General features: G+C 33.2%; 1 protein-coding gene across 6 annotated transcripts in view; it reads left to right on the top strand.

Annotated features, from left to right (window-relative positions):
- Nucleotides 1-15,100, top strand: part of LOC118194424 (alpha-crystallin B chain-like) — an 84,801-nt gene that overhangs the window by 22,425 nt on the left and 47,276 nt on the right. Inside the window, exon 1 of one of the 6 annotated variants that reach the window (XM_085811753.1) lies at nt 12,197-12,313. The exons of the other annotated variants lie outside the window; for them this stretch is intronic. The gene's annotated coding sequence lies outside the window, so the exon portion shown is untranslated. Of the gene's footprint in view, nt 1-12,196; nt 12,314-15,100 lie in introns of those variants that run through there. 6 annotated transcript variants of the gene reach the window in all.

Below are 15,100 nucleotides of genomic sequence, written 5' to 3'. Positions count from 1 at the left end.
GGTATCAACACATTTTTAAAACTATTTCGAGGCCCTTTAATTAATGCGCTTGAATCCAATATCCTTTTTTTCTTGCATTATAAATTTGCATAGTACTTTCCGCGATAGAAAAGCTTTTTTGAAATTTCCATTTTCATTCCTCTTTATTTGCCCACAAGCGGCCGAGCGGTAAAGACGCTGAACACTGGTAGTTCGGTCTGAGATTCGAATCCCGCGAACGGGCTGGCTGCATGGGCGTTTTCGTGGTTTTCTCCATGTGTAACGTGTATACGAGCCAGTTTCCCTTAGAAAGTCCTCCACGAAAGGCATCCCTCCCTTTAGGCAGATAGCCCTCGTGTGCTTTGCCATAATTAAATACACCACACCACACCATTCCTCTTTATTTAATTTCTAGAGGTATACATACATTCAATATATGAAAAGGTATACATTCAATATATAAAATACTTTTCGTTTTTATTCCATGGAATATAATGATGCCTTTAGATTTGTGATCGATGCCTTTATCTTGATGCAGTTTACTCTTTGAACTATGATCACTATGACTTTGAACTATGACTTTCAATAGAAAGTCATTAGGATTTTCCTGATAGTATGATGCCCACCAGCGGCCGAGCGGTAAAGTCGCTGAACACTGATAGTTCGGTCCGAGGTTCGAATCCCGCGAACGGGCTGGCTGCATGGGCGTTTTCGTGGTTTTCCCCATGTGTAACGTGTATACGAGCCAGTTCCCTTAGAAAGTCCTCTACGAAGGCATCCCTCCCTTTAGGCAGATAGCCCTAGTGTGCTTTGCCATAATTAAATACACCACACCACCACCTGATAGTATGATAAATTGACATCATTCCTTTACTTTTCTTATTTTTAATTTTCAATCGCAAGAGAAACTGCAACAGTCATAAACCAGTCATTTTGATAAACTCATGCTTCATCAAAGATTAGAGTATATTTTTTTTATCTTCTTCTAAACATTTAACTACATTTTCTGCTTTGAAACGTACAGTGTCTCACAAAAGTGATGGAACACTTGTACTTTACAAAAGGAAACTGTAATAAAATTAATTAAAAAACATGTAAACATTTTTTGTGGGTGTGTTTCATACATAAATTTAGTAACAATTATTACATAACATACATTTTCTCAAAATATTAAAATATTAATTTAATAAAAATACAATTGCTTAGAACGGAGCAAAAAATGGCTCACATAAGTGATGGGACACCATTAGATACTACTACATACTACAATAAAAATATTTTTTGGAGTTTTTATTTTTAGTCAAAAGCAATTGTCAATAATTTATAAAATTGTCTGTAGTATTTCTCTCCAGTTTGTTTTGGATTTTTTTTTTTTTTGTTTGTTTTTTAGCTTTGTGCAGCCATGAATGCTAAACGAAAAGAAACTTTGCCTGAAATTCGAAAATTAGTTATTAATTTCCATATTGAACGTGGAAAATCTATTAGAGAAAATGCTGAAACAGTTAATATGAGTCATTCAACAGTTTTCAATATCATTAAACGATATAAAAAGAATCATATGATTCAGGATAAAAGAAGACCTGGCCGACCATCAAAGCTATCCAATGGAATAAGGCGAATTATTGTTCAAAATATTAAAAAAAATCCAAGAATGAGTGCTCCTAAAGTTGCTGCTAATTTACAAGCATTATATGGAGTAATTGTTAATCCTGAGACTATTAGAAGAGTAATTCAATCTGCTGGATATCACGGTAGAGCAGCCAGGAAAAAATTCTTCGTAAGAAAATAGAAAACTCACACTGGCTTTCGCAAAATCCAACATAAATAAAAACTCTGATTACTGGAATGAAGTTATATTTGCTGATGAGAATAAATTTAATATCTTTGGTTCTGACGGTAGAATCTTGGTGTAGAGGAAACCCAGGAAAGAATTTTGCAAACAGAACTTGGTGCCAACAGTAAAACATGGTGGAGGAGGAGTTATGGTATGAGGGTGTATGTCGTCCGCTGGAGTTGGTAATCTTGTTTTTATTGACAGTATAATGGATCAGTACAAGTATATTGACATTTTAAATCAAAATTTGAAAACTTCAGCACGAAAATTGATCCTTCATAACGATTTTAAATTTTACCAGGACAATGACCCCAAGCACACTGTTTTGAACGTTAGACTCTGGCTTCTGTATAACTGTCCTGAAATAATAAAAACACCACCACAATCTCCAGATTTAAATCCCATACAGAATATTTGGCAAGAATTGGAATCAAGAATTCGCAAACACACCATTTCTTCAAAACAACAATCAAAATCATTGCTTCAAGAAGAATGGGATAAAATCACTCCAGAAATCACAAAAAAATTAGTCGAATCCATCCCAAGAAGATTAAATCACGTTTTAAAAATAAAAGGTAATCCAACAAAACATTAAAACATTTTAAGAAGTAAAATTTTTGGATAAATATTTGATGGAAAAGTAAGTGTTCCATCACTTATGTGAGCCATTTTTTGCTCCGTTCTAAACAATTGTATTTTTATTAAATTACTATTTTAATATTTTGAGAAAAATGTATGTTATGTAATGATTGTTACTAAATTTAAGTACGAAACACACCCACAAAAAATTTTACATGTTTTTTTTTAAATTTATTTTACTACAGTTTCCTTTCTTAAAGCACAAGTGTCCCATCACTTTTGTGAGACACTGTATGATTTGGAAAAAAAAAAAAAAAAAAAAAAAAGAAAGAAAGAAAGATGAACATTCCCCTTAGCTTTTTTACGTTTATAAATCTTTGTTTATTAATTTATTTGCCGTTTTGAAAATGTTTCAATAAATTTTTGCGTTGTCGGATTTTCAATTATCATCGAAAACTTCACTTTAAAAGCATAAAAAACAGTACGTACCTTTTTTTTCTGGTATTTGTCTGAAGTCTTCTTTTCATGTAAAAATATGATTAATGGCTTTTCCCTTTACAATTAATAATGCTGTTTACTTTTCACTTCGAAATTTAATATCATATAATTTAATCGTTTTAGGAAGTTTTTGAATTGCGAAATAAATAACAGTTTTTTTCGGAAAAGACAAAAATGTATATCCTTTGACCCACAGTTTGTGTGCATTCGACGTTTTGTAAAAAGAATAAATTTCAAACTCGTGGACGATATTTTCATTTCAAGTTATATGCTGTTGCCAGAAGTTTTTACTCCATTACATTTGCATTTTTAACCCTTTATAAAAAAGTTCTAAAACGCGGTACATTTTCTGTAGATCCTACTAAAATTTACTCTTAAAAAAGTAAAATCTGTATTTATCATGCCAGGGATTCGAGGGAATATCGGTAGTAGTTAAATCATTTCGTGGAAAGGAAGTTATTGGAAAATAATATGGATTTCAGAGCTGTGTTTTGACTACAGAGAGGTGCGATTGTTTGTAGAACGGGGTCAATTTCGTGTCAACAATCATACGAATCTGAGCTGTAAGATTTTATCTTTAGCTTGTAATTTTTTTTAAATCTAATTTCAATTCCTTGTGTTCCACAAATAAGTAAACAAATGTAAAATTTGTTTATTTATTTTGTTATTTACTGCAAAGTAAACTTTCTTTACTTAGTGTGGAACAAGTAATTTAAAACCACTATTTATCCTCTTTTTATGTTTAACATATGCTTAAATGTAATTTTCATATTTTATTCATAAAAATGGTAAAATAATTCAGATTTTTCAAAATTGTGATAATAAAAATTGAATAGAACAAGTAAGCATTTTCCACATTTTAGATTGACAAAATAAATTTGTGACTACAGAATTGTAATAGCATAACCATTTGGGAAATATACATTACAATGACTCATTCAATATAATCATCTACTTTGAGACATTGTTTTACGACTTAAGGTAATCTATTTAGAAATTTGGTGTTTCTCGAATGACTCCTTTTGTTTTACGGCTTTCTTAAGGTAATCTATTTAGAAATTGAATTTGATGCTTCTCGAATGACTCCTTATACTATCAATTGTTTAATCTTTAGTTCATTGTACTTGTCCTTTTCTGGACCTTTTCCAATACTTTTTTTTTAATGCAGGATGGTTACCAAAACTGCCCAGCATGCCAATGTTGTTACTTTTTCCCAGGTACAAGACTTGACTTTTGAAGATCATGATAATATTTTATTTTAAATTCAGATTTGTTACCTTGTTCCAGATTTTGCTGATCACTTATAATTTCTTTAATTTAGCTTGTTATTAATTTTGCTGCATGATTTAAAATTAAAATAACAGTAGTCAAAATTAAAACTTCGCCTTTTATTTGAGTGTGTGTTGATTTTTGGCAACAAAAAATGTAAAATTTGTCAGATCTCGTATATAAATTACGTAATCGTAATTATGCTGAATTATGAAAATAATTATTTACTTACTGTTCACAAGGTTACTTCTGAACTGCTTCTGTTCTTGAATTAGAATTTCACTAATTGAACTATAATGAAATCTTTCGACCCATGTAGAATGTATCTTATTACGTTATTTTCACAATATACACTCTTAGACGGGGGAAAAACGCACCAAGAAGGAGTTATCCAAATGGGCCGAAAATTGCTAGAAGTGATGTACATGTACAGAAAAATAAATGATTACAGTTTGAGAAAAATTGGATGATTTATTGAAGTGATAGAGCTTCACAAAGTGAAAAAGTCAGTAACGCGTTTGTCCACCTCTGACCTTATGCAAACAGTTATTCGGCTTAGCATCGATTGATAGAGGTTGCGGATGTCCTCCTGAGGGATATTGTGCCAAATTCTGTCCAACTGGCGCGTTAGATCGTCAGCATCCCGAGCTAGTTGGAGGGCCCTGCCCATAATGCTCCAAACGTGCTCAATAGAAGAGAGATCCAGCGACCTTGCTGGCCAAGGTAATGTTCGGCAAGAAGTAGAAACATGTGCAGTGTGAGGGTGGGCATTATCTTGCTGAAATGTAAGCCCATGGTGGCGTGACATGAAGGGCAACACAACGGGCCTTAGAACTTCGTCGACGTACCGCTGTGCTGTAAGGTTGCGACGGATGACAACCAAAGAGGTCCTACTATGAAATGAAATGGCACCCCAGACCATCACTCCTGGTTGTCGGCCTGTCTGCCGGAAGACAGTCAGGTTGGTATCACACCGCTGTTCGGGGCATCTCCAGACTCGCCTTCGCTGGTCATCGAGGCTCAGTTCAAAGCGGGACTCATCACTGAAGAGTATTCTACTCCAGTCAGTGACATTTGACGTTCCAGTTGGAATGAGCCCGACACCATTGCAAACGGGCTTGACGTGGTACAGAGTCAATAGTAGTCGGCGCAAGGAGCGCCGTGACCTCAGCCCCCTTTCTGTGAGCCGTCTATGAATGGCTCTTGCGGTCACTGAAGCACTAGTTGTACATACAATAGATGATAATGATGCGACTGGGGCTGTGAGTGCCGCTCTGACGATTGCTCGGTCTTCACGTTCTGTCGTTTCTCTAGGCCTACCGTTTCCTTCTTGACGCTGTGTGCGGCCATGGTTCACACATTCTTGCCAACATCGTCTAATAGTGGCATCGCTCCCGCTCAAATGTCGAGCTATTCGCCGATAAGACCAACCGATGTAGTCGTGTAGTTGGCCGATGAGTCCACTACACGACCTCTCTCAAATTCTGACATCTGTTCATATCGTTCGCGTACCTGTATGCGAGGCATAGTTACTGTCTACCAGAGTACACGGAATGAAATTCGTTGGTCAGGAATCGTCTTAAATATCCTGCCTGTCTTAAATATCTTTCTCATCTTAAATATCCTGCCAGTTGCGCAGATCAGATGCGCTGTAGCAACAACTGTTCATTCATTGGCAGGCAAAATGTAAAATTTTGCGTTTTCCGTCGAAACCTGTATGCATATCAATTTGTGTCCAATTTGCTTTATATCTTCTCGGTGCGATTTTTTTTTTTTTTTTTTTTTTTTTTGTCTAAGAGTGTATTTGAAATTATTCGCTTTCATTTCTTAAATGGGAACTATCTATCAACTAAGAACTCTTAAAAAAATATTTAGTCGTGCGATGATTTTAAAATACGTGAATATGCCACCAAGTCCTCCCTCTTCTTAAGTGGATAATCTACGATTGCTTTCCTTAATCAAATAAGCAACATTTTGAAAGAGAGAGGAATTGGTTGACCCCTTTAAGTTATTGTCAAAACGTCTTCTCTCCTCATTGTTAGAATTGTAATCTCGAATATTTTTATTCCATTTTTGTGAATGAATTGATCTACCTAATTTTTAACCATGGAACGAAATTCTACTTTTGCACCCCTCGCCCCCACTTGCCTTTTCGTTTCGTGTTTGCTACTACATTTCATTGCAATTTTTTTTTTTATCAATGACTCCAAAACTGCGAGTATATATTGAGATAATTTCAAGAGTTATATAGTAATTTTTACTAAATACACATGAAACATCTTAAGCTATATTTTTCTCTATTCTTTCTAAATAATCTTATTATTTCCGAATTACGTCATTTCAGCATTATGGAAGATGTGCACTTTCTAGTTGACTAAGATTAGGTCATCAGCGGAGGCAAGTATCGGCACAGAGTTTCAGGTTTTGATATATGATCATTAATCATCTATGGTTAGGGTACACGAGTTTTCTGCATCGGTTATTTGAAATATTGGTCAATGCTACTTGTTAGAAGACTGCTAAAATAACTGTGATAACTGCTAAACCCTCATATAACAAAATGAACAAGACATTGTTGCGATTGGGCTTTGTATACATTCGCACAGCGATGGGCAACCTTCTTTGAGAGTGGGCCAACAAAAATAAATAAATAAATAGAGATCTGTGAAAAATGCAAATTACAAAAACTATGCTGTATGTTCCTATATTTCATATTCCGTAGTAAACTGTTTTTCATGGAAGAATGACACAATGTCATCTTTCGTTTGCCAGACTCGCTCTAAAACACGTCCCGAATTAAGCCACCTTCGCTGTCTACACCGTATTTTGTATTATATATTATATAGTAATATTTAATATATAACATTGTTATGAAATGCCCAGCTGCGGTATGATAGCTTCCCCCCCCCAAAGCGAGGTTAGGGTTGTCAGAAAGTGGCAAGGAAAGCAGCATTGTCTGATTTGGCGTGAAATTGCCCATTTTTCGACAAAATTGGCGATATACCATAGAAGGAGCAAGAGCATTCTAGAACAAATTCTTACCGGATTTCTCGAGAATGGTCTGGATGCCAGGTCGAAAGCTATATATACCCTGCCTGTACGCGAAGTAAGAGAGTATCTTGAATAGTGTGTCGAATTCAGCAGTAGTGTTCTGAGTTCGGAAGTTAGAATGAGAGCGACCGAACCAAGTCGGGAACTGTACTTTAGTGCTTTGCCGTGAAGCTGTTTTCACTTGAAGGTTGTGTTGCTGATTGTGTTCAGCGTGTTTATCGTAGTTTTTCGACGACTGTAAACGTGTCTTTGGAACTCTTCTGTGTAATACTGGCGAATAAATTTGGTTTAGATTCTTCATCAAGTTTTATCGCCAATTATTGCAATCCACGAACCCGTAGAACGCAACAATATTATATATTATATACTGTATAGTAATATCTTAAATATATTATATAAATGTAATATATTTTTTATTTTTGTTACTGGCTGGATAGAACGTTCAGGCGGGTCGGAGCTGGCCATTTGCCTATCTTTGCCTTAGCATTTCCCATTTTGGGTTATAGATTTGTAACTTTTTTCGTATATACACAGAAAAGAATTTATAAGGTCGTTCAAATCGCAATCGCGAGCTGCTCGAAATTAATTTCCGGATTCAACGAAAAGCAGTGTAAAAGTGCAAAAATAGTAAATATGGCCTGTGTCTTGAAAGCTCCCCCCCCCCAAGAGTTACAAAAAGGTGGCCCACACTTAAATAAATCCTCCATTATGTGGATAATAACTCTAGTATATACACAAAGCATGATTAAGAAAAGTCTGAAGCCCTAGGCTTATTGTTTTCTCACAGGAGCCACGACCGCTTCTTTTCCATGAGAGAAAAATGTGTTTATGAAAATTATCAGGATGTTCTCGACCGTTCTAAAATTTAGAACGCTTTTGCCTTCGGACTAGGGCTTACAAGGCCCAAGCCATGTGGGTCTTGTTATCAAACAGATCCTGTATGCAGAAGGAAATAATCGTGAATGGAATGAAAATGCTAAAAACATGTTTATGGATAAAGACCTTGGTTTAAATTGAAGAAACGCTATGAGTTCTTGTAATAAAATTAGCTTTGTGCTTCCATTTTATAAATGGTAGGATACCCTTCTGTAGACGTTAATGCATGTTACCAAGGAATATTTACTAATAATCATTATTTATTGAATGAAAATAGAAATGGCACACAGTCATTAAAGTCACTAATATATAGTTATTAGAAGCTTAGAATATATGTATTTTTAGCAGAGGATACTAATTGATAGTTACTTTTATTCTTCATTAGTTATTTTTGTTCGAAGTTGCGTAAATGTTGTTGTAGTGAAAAGAAGATAGTCGTAGATATTATTTCAAAATTTCCTTTTCCCTTAGTTATTCAAGGTTACATTTAGGACTCTTCCTGCTTTTGTAATGGGAAAATGCTGCCAATAAAATCATCAAAGCGTGACTGTCTGCAGACCGCAATCATAACACATTCCGCAATGAGAATACGTTTTTATATCTCGATTTTTTTTTTTTACTGTGAATTACTGCAAATAGAATAACCCCCAGTGGCGTCTGGTGATTACATATCACTAACCATATCCAAAAGTGTTAGTGTGACTATTCTGTATGGGAGAAATCGTGTTACGTTCGCTATAAATTTTTTATGTTGTATATCCGAATTTGTTTCTAGTAAATAAAACCTATGTAACTTAGAAGTTTCTTACCTGAATACTTACCTGGAATTTTATACTTCAAAATCAGATTAAGTAACTTTCTAAGCTAGCTACATCACGTTTCAAATTTGCATTTCTCCTGTCCTCATTATTGCGAAATGTTTCTTCTAACTAATGCTTTCAGTGTATAGAAGTATTTAACATGTGCTTGGCGCATAATCTTTGAGGATGCTTCAAAAAATCCATCATCAGCATTTACTAATGCTTTTAAGATCATCAGCATATACTAATGCTTTTAAGAAGCAAACATATTCAGTTTTCTAAAGTTTCAGCCTTTGAAAAAGGTAAAACTTAATTTTTAAAGCTTATAGACAATGACATAAAATGAAATAGCTTGCACTCACGTCGAAACACAAGTAAATGTTTAAATAGGCGAAAACGTTCTTGCTTTCTTATAATGTATGGACGATGCATGTCAAGAAAATTGTTAGAAGAAATTTATTTTGTACTGATTCTTCGAATTCTGTATGCCGAAGAACTCAATCCAGAACAAAATGAAATTTATTAACTCGAAGGTGTTTGAAACGACAGAAATGTTCTGTATTAATCGTAATTAAATAATTGATTTGCACTGAAGAAGACTGTTGCCGTGAGTACTTTTGTGTCACACGCTTCCTGGCAATAACTGGAATTTTGGTTTTCCATTGATTGGAATTTTGAGCAGGTTAAATTTTGATTCATATTGAGCTGTTTACGAAATTAAAAATGTCTTTTAGAATTCGTTTTTCTATAAAATATTTATGGCGCTAAGGTAAAATATTGATATTCATAAATGGCCAAGTTAATCAAAACATTTTATAGGCTTAAAGTGTAAATCAGTGGTTCCCAACCGTTTGATTAACTCGTACCATCTAAACAAAAATTGAAAACCTTTAATATCACTACTAGAAAGTACTACTACCATCACCACACTTGAACAAAGCTCAGATCGCATAAATTTATGAGTGTTAGAGAAAAAACTCAATCACGATGTTGGGGTTTAGATCGCATAAATTTATAAGTGTTAGAGAAAAAACGCAATCACGATGTTGGGGTTTTAATTTTTGAATTTAATAATTAAAAATATTTTTCTCTTGCGTACCACCGGTTGAGAACCCCTGCCGTAAATACTATAGTTTGTCAGGTTTAAGAGAAAAGATGTCTTTTCAATTTTTTTTGCTATAAAATATTTACGCCATAAGGTAAAATATGACACTTGTAAATGACCAAGTTAATAAAAGGATTGTAGGCTTAAAATGAAATGCTAATTAATAAGACTATTGTATGAAGAAAACATTCATCAATTTTAGTTTTCAGAGATGCTTTTAATATTTTCGACAATGGAAAATGTTTCTAAGATGTTTAAAACTAAGAAGATATTCAGATATTTCAATATAGATGGTCAATAATAATAAATTTTATCAACCAAGCAGCAGCTTTCCTTTGGTCATCGTTGTTGTAGATTATAAAGTGACAAGGAGTTTTAGTTTTTAGTTACGTTTTTAAATTGATTAAAATATTTTCAGATTTAATTTCCTGTAATTAAATGGAGACTACTGATTTGTCTAAATAAAGTGGAAACGGAATATAAGGAAATTGTTTCAGATTTCATGTTAAACTTAACATGTTTCACGTTAACATGGTTATATTACAATTTTAAATTACCAAATCACCCCTAAAACAACCATGTAGACTGTCAGACGACGTCTCTGCTTTCTAATTAAAATACCACAACCAAAGTAAAATTTTAATATTAAACTAGTTATTGGTACGTCAATTTGACAGTTTCACACACTCAGAATTGAACAGAAACAGAACTCCGCTGAATGGCGAGTAACCAGAGCGCGCGTTCAAGTTAAATTCTGAGAAATTTCATTCTCAGCTATGAACAGCATCTCATGTTATGCCATAAAAAATTATGCGATCGCTACGATATTACATTCAGGATGCGGCTATTACCCAGGAGCCTGATTTAAGTGACGTTTGCACTTAAGTTTTCAAGTTAAACAGAATAATTAACATGCCTAACTAAACCTTAGCCAATTTCGAAGTAAATGCTTGCTACGTAATCGCGGCTAGCAAAACGCTGCGACGGCAAGTAGCTGTTTGCTGTCGCGGCTGTTTGAAAATTCTCAGAACGTTAAAAGCTTATTTATTCATTAAACTAATTTGTATTCTGGCGGAAGTTGATGAAAATTGAATTTAAACGTAAAGCCAAAATAATAAAATAAACTAATTAATTAACATAAAACTTTCAGCTTTATCACTAAAATTAAGTTCAGTACAATATTTATTTTATTGAAGTTTAGTGGATGCTCAATGACAATTAAAGTAAGTTAATTATTTTATTCAGAAAAAAATGCAAACGAAATTTATATAAACCTAATTAAGTTTTTAAAAATCTCTAGGTTAATTCTTTTAAACATATTTGGCGAAAAATATTTTGAGGAACTATTGACGTTTTAAAAATATTTTTAAGTAACTTTTCTAAGTTGAACAAGCGTACAGAAGTGCAGATTCTTCAAGAATTAATGTAGATAAACACTGGATTCTTTCCATAGAATTAATTATAAGTCACTGCCTTATTAACTCGAGTCCGTTAAAATAACAACAGTGGTGATCTTTTCAAAATGAATGCTTTTATTGGACTCAGTACATTTTATCTAGTCAAAGCTTAGGGTTGACACATTTAATTTTTTGCAGGTGATGATTCTAAATAATTGAATCTCGGAAAACGCACGAAAATAACGCGTTTTCAAATCTCGAATCTTTTTCTAAGGTTCTAGGAATTGCAGAATTCGAATGTCCCATCTCTAATTTAAATGACCCATCGTTTTTCAGCCTCTACCTTTGGTAAAAACGATTAAGTCAAAAACAAATATTCGTGACTGTTTTAATCATAAACACCTGCCCTTCCTCCGCAAGCAAAATTCAGCTATTCGTATATTAAACATGATTTAAGCACGTCTACGCAGTTATGACTCAAACTACAAATGAAAACATGTAATATGCAAAGCCAACATCGTAAGACCTCAGCTATAAATTTCTGCAAGCGTAATATTATCTGACCTCATCTGCTAAAAGATACAATAAAAGGGGGCGTGAGAAGAGCTACAACAACTTCGTCGTCATGACAACCCGCTCTCTAGCGTTAATATGGAATGATTGACGACCTCTTGTTCTTTCGTTATGATCATAACAAATAGCAAGCCAAAACTAATCCATCAAGAAAGTCTTTCGCTGATCGGACGCAGCGCCCTCTATTGAATGACAGCGAGACCAATTTTTCAATTAGTCGGCCACTTGCACAATCTTGACCATTGTACGCTTATTCATTTTTCCTGCTTTATTTTTGTCGCTATCAGTCTTAATTTTATCTGTTATTCGAGGCTACCCTTCAAAAAGCAGCCTACGTTCTACGTTCATTAAGGTAATTATTAAAAATCAATTTTTTAATTATCACCCATTTACGTGACGAAAACCTGTAGATGGATATTTTGACATATATTAAATAATTTTTCTAACCTTAAAAAAGTGAATCCAAAAACACTTTTGTACGCCCTCCTCCATTTATGTTCATTTTCCACCATTGCTATATATTCAAATTTTAATGACTTAAAAAGTTTTTTATGGAAGCATTTGTTTTTAAAAAATATCCACTGAAATAGATATTTTCAGTGAAATTGAAATACTTAATTAGTATTATTATTGCGTTCATCTAATTGTTATTTAGTTGCTGCTTATAAATTTGCATATGACGATATGACAAAAGTATTTAAATTATTCTAACGAAAAGACGAATTTCTAAATTACGATTGCCATTGATTTTAAACGAATGGAAGCAAATTTTCTTAGAAATTGCAGCGGAATTTAAATACTGTAAAAATCTCCTTCGGTTACGCGGAAGCATACTAAACTGAAATGATAAAGACCGGTAACATTTTATTTGTACATTTATTTCGGAAACGGTAATCTTCAGTTTTTAAGTTATTTTTTCCTCATTGCATTATTATTTAGAAGTATAGCTATTTTTTATCAAAAATACTAAAACATGTATAAGAAATCTTAAGTTACACTGTTTTAGTTGACTGCACAAAATTTAAAAAAATATATTTCTTAGTTATCACAATATTCTTCATCGTATGTAACTAAAAATAAAATCATGGGACAGTCATGAATTTTAAATCAAAATTGTTAATGAAAAATTAAAATGATTGAATTTACTCATTTTTATACACATCCATATTCTATGATGTCACTCACCTGTGTTCTCTCTTAAAATTTTATTAAGTTTTCAATGCAATTCATAAATGCCCGGCACATGATTTTATACATGTGATAAAGTATGATTTTAACGTGTGATGAAGATTAGTGTAAAAGCTAATATATTTTTCGATTAGCCCAAAGAGGCAATTTGCCGAGAAGGGCTATTAATTTCGCTTTGGCATTTTGCGTTGGTTCATTATAAACGGCTTTTCACTTTTCAAATTGTTGCCGCCAAATATTATAGCGCTGTATTATATTTAATGAAATTAATTGATGAAGAATCTGCATGAATGTATGTATGTTTCTCGCACTGTGATAAAACAACGGTACCTAGAGACATCAAATTTTGAATAACGTAGTCCTTCACTCGAATATGGGCATCTGGAAGCCTAAATTTGGAATCTGTTTTATTAAATATTTCATAATTTGTAAAACTTGAACGAATTTTTGATTAACAAACACAACGATGAGACTGTGTATCGGAAATTCTAAATATATGCTACTTTTAAATTGTTTTGTGATACTGCTGTTGAATTGAATTTTATGGTTTAAGTGCGAAGAACATGATATTTAATAAATAAAGGTAACAGAAAAAACGTTAAAATAATGCCCCTTTGGACGTAATATAAAATTTGAACGCTTTCAGATTTTTTATTTATTTATTTTTTATTTTTTTATTATATTATTTTTTATATTATATTATTATATATGGAATTAAAATTGTTTAACTTTAAAGATTTTTTATCGCATATATGTTGCTTTATACATTTTAATGGATAAAAAATATTTTTAAAAATAACTACAAAAAAATTACTCCTACTACGCATGAAACAAAGCACGTAATAGCACTTTTAAGGTGTTTTTGACGTATCTGATGATAATACTTTCATTTAAATTTCCGTTCGATTTCATCATTATGTAGAATCATGAAACTGTTAACAATAGCAGATTGCATCTTATGTTTAAATATTCGTCATTATTAGCAACTGTATACTTTAAAAATTATTTTATTTTTATTTATTCGTTAATTTTGGCAGATTGCCCTAGGTATTCAGAAAAAACTTTCATATGGAAAATCTATGTTTCTGTTCATCCGATAACGTAAGATTGGAATTCGGTGATGATTATTTTTATCGTTAAGCTATATATATGAAATGAAGCGATACGTAATATGCGAAAAAAATTTTCTGCAGTAAATAAGTAAAAAATATATCTATTGAAAAACCGCATTATTATCACTATGAAGGAAGAAACTCAGAAGAACCAAGGTCAGAAATTAGTTTCATAATTTGTCCTAAGCAAAGGGAGAAGCGAATCTAAATGAAATCGTACCTTAATGTATGAAAAGAGGCCCTTCCATGTAACTTTCTTGCTCTGCGTATCATTTTCAGCCCCTCCTCCTTATCATCATCTTTCTCCGATTATTTCGCTGTCATTGTGAGAGTGTGATAGGAACAGAATTGTAAATATCCATGCAACCTGCATTTCCTCTACGCTAAAACCAATCTTCTCTGGATACGTAAGTGAATCCAAGATGCCTGACACGAGCCGAAAACCAAGAGAATCTCTGTGACTTGATTCATTATCTACGAGCATGATCATAGGCCCCAAGTTACATTAACAGCGACGTAAAGCCATGGTCTTTACGTCTTTCTAGAAAAGAGACAATGTGAAATATTGTTCTTCAGTGTGAATTGTTTCTGAAAATCGTGGAGTTTAAAGTTCACACATGGACGGATGAAAAGGGATCGGTAGTTCATCTTTATATACTGGATAATCCCTTGATTCTCTAGTTGGATGAGCTTGACAAACTGTACGGCAGAAACATAACACAAATCTTTCCAACATTTAAATCTTAAGACTGTTAGTTCGCTGCATATTTTATCTCATAGGCCTAAACTTTGGATTTAATTCTGGAATTTAAAAAGTGCAGTTATTCTGTTATTGATGC

The sequence above is a fragment of the Stegodyphus dumicola genome, chromosome 2, assembly GCF_044657685.1.
Source record: "Stegodyphus dumicola isolate Sdum_Otavi_A_Nest chromosome 2, ASM4465768v1".
NCBI classification, from domain to species: domain Eukaryota; kingdom Metazoa; phylum Arthropoda; class Arachnida; order Araneae; family Eresidae; genus Stegodyphus; species Stegodyphus dumicola.
Note: the sequence above shows the minus strand (reverse complement) of the source record. Positions and strands in the feature narration are given on the sequence as shown.